The sequence below is a fragment of the Etheostoma spectabile genome, chromosome 1, assembly GCF_008692095.1.
Source record: "Etheostoma spectabile isolate EspeVRDwgs_2016 chromosome 1, UIUC_Espe_1.0, whole genome shotgun sequence".
Lineage (NCBI taxonomy): Eukaryota > Metazoa > Chordata > Actinopteri > Perciformes > Percidae > Etheostoma > Etheostoma spectabile.
In genome coordinates, this window is record NC_045733.1 from 28,115,958 (window position 1) to 28,118,210 (window position 2,253).

The window sequence follows — 2,253 nt, forward strand, 5'->3', positions numbered from 1 at the left end:
CCGATCTGGAATCTTGCCCCTTATGAGGTCATGAGGGGCAAAGTTACTTCCCTTTTCTCAGCTTTGCCCGCCCAGAGAATTTGACCGACTCATGAGAGAGAGACATCATGGCTTTCAAACAAGCAAAGTAGCAGTTGCTCAAGGCCCCCCCCCCCCTTCAAAAGCTACAGACTCGGAATGGCACATACGAAGGAAAATCTCATTGTGGGACTGGCTGTAATTGTGCACCAAGGCTGAATTTTCGGAAAGAGACTTCAGATATGGTATTAGGGGACCATTAAGGCCTATATAGAAGCATCCAAAAAGCACCATGTCATAGGACTGTTCACATTAGAAGATAAAACATTTGACTCACATGTGTTGCGCATCATCACTCCTCATCACAGTCAGCATCAATTGGCTTTTGTGCTGTTGCCAGATGAAATCCTTACAGCATGAGTAACACTAATTACTTATATATAATACACTCCTTCTGTTCTTTTCCCCGGAGGCATCCTTCATTGTGTGTCGTGAGTATGAGTTGAGTTCGCTCAGCCACCTGCTCTGCAGTCAGCTTTCAGCATGTGTGCTGCAGCAGCATTTACAGTATTGCTGGCCAACGTCCAGTCGAAACTGCAGTCAGCTTTCCGCTTTCTGCCAAAGACACAGACAAGTGTAAACTCTCTTGTCCAAGTTCAGCCCGGGTTCAGCCCCAATAGGGAAAGTGGGAATCTTAAGAAAAAAACAGTTCTTTTTTCAACAAGAGTGATTTAAGCCTGGAAAGTCTTGATTTCATGGCGGTAATAATAACACTCTTTCATCCCAAATGCCGTCCTTATAAGGAGTTTTACATTATGGCTGAAAGTGTGATTGATTGTCCAATGAGCAGGGATGTGGCACAAAATTCTGGGCCCTGTAGAAATTTTCTATTTTCATCTTATAAAAAAGTCTCCATTTCAAGTGTCTACTGAGAACAGCAGATGGTGTGTTTAAGGGATGTGGGACATCCACCTACCAACCACCTGATATGAATCTACCTTAGCTGATTAGTTGTAAAGGAGATTTGTGTGATTCTTTCTCCTGTCTTAAAATGGTATAAACCATTTATAAAAAGGTTTGGTTGCATACAAGTCACAATAACACATGGTCAGCTAGGTTGTTTTTAGCAAGGTAATATTTAGTTCTATTTCGTATAGGCTTCGCCCTCTAAGGGCTACGCTATTGGGTTTATCCCTTCGCGCATGCGCAGCCGTGAAGATTTTCTTTCCCGCCCTAGCGTCCAGCGCGGGCCCAACTACGTCCGCATTTACTGCATATATACAGAGCGGACCCTTGTTCGACTCCCATTTTTTCTTCAACTTCGCAGTAGGAAGTCAAGCTCAAGACCTTCCGCCGGTGCCCATGTCTGCCCCTCCTGCCGGACCGGCTACATCCTTCCGCCGACCTCCACCCCGTTGCGAGGCCTGCCTGGGTGCCGTTCACGCCGCCAGCTCTCACCCGCCCGCCTCCTGCCAGTTTTGCGCCCCGCCTGTCGTCTAAAGAGCTAACCCGACGGGCGGAATTTTCTGGTTTGCCAGGCGGCGGGACGGAGACGGCAGCTGGGCAGACAGACAGGAATCCGCGGCACCTTGAGCCGCTGGCGGACAGCGTTTTCGACGAGCATGAGTCCGCTGACTCCGCTCTCTCTGACAGCGCCTCCATCACCGGTTTCCCCTCCTCCCCTCTGGGAGGGTCCCCCTCCTCCCCTTTGGGGGGATTGGGCCTCGAGACGGCGATTGATGCTTTCCCCGCGGAGCTCTCTCCGTCTCCCGAACGGCCTGGGGCACCGCCCGAGCGGCCTTCCCCTTTGCCCCACCCCTCCAGCCTCCACCGCTAAGGCTCTCTTGCGCCGACCTGCCGGAGATCATAAGGAAGCGGCGGAGCGAGAGGCATAGCGCTCCGGCGGAGCTGACAGCCCTCGCGCGCCTTTTGAGCGGTGATGTTTATGCCCAGGAGCCGCCTCTTCACGGGCCCCACTCTGGCCGCGCTTCGCGGAGCTTCGCCATTTGTGGAGGAGGCTTTTCTCCCAGCCGGAAACGAAGGCTCCCGTCTCTCGCTATGCCCCGTTTACTCGGTTCAGGGCGATACGGACGCAGGTTTCCTTCAGTCCCTCCCCTGGAGGGGAGCCTGGCGTCCATTTTGCTTCCAAAAGCTACTTTCTTCGGGCCACCGGAAGCCACGCCTCCCTCTCCCCAGGATCAAGTGTGCGCTCAAGTCACTGACCGGGCCCACTAA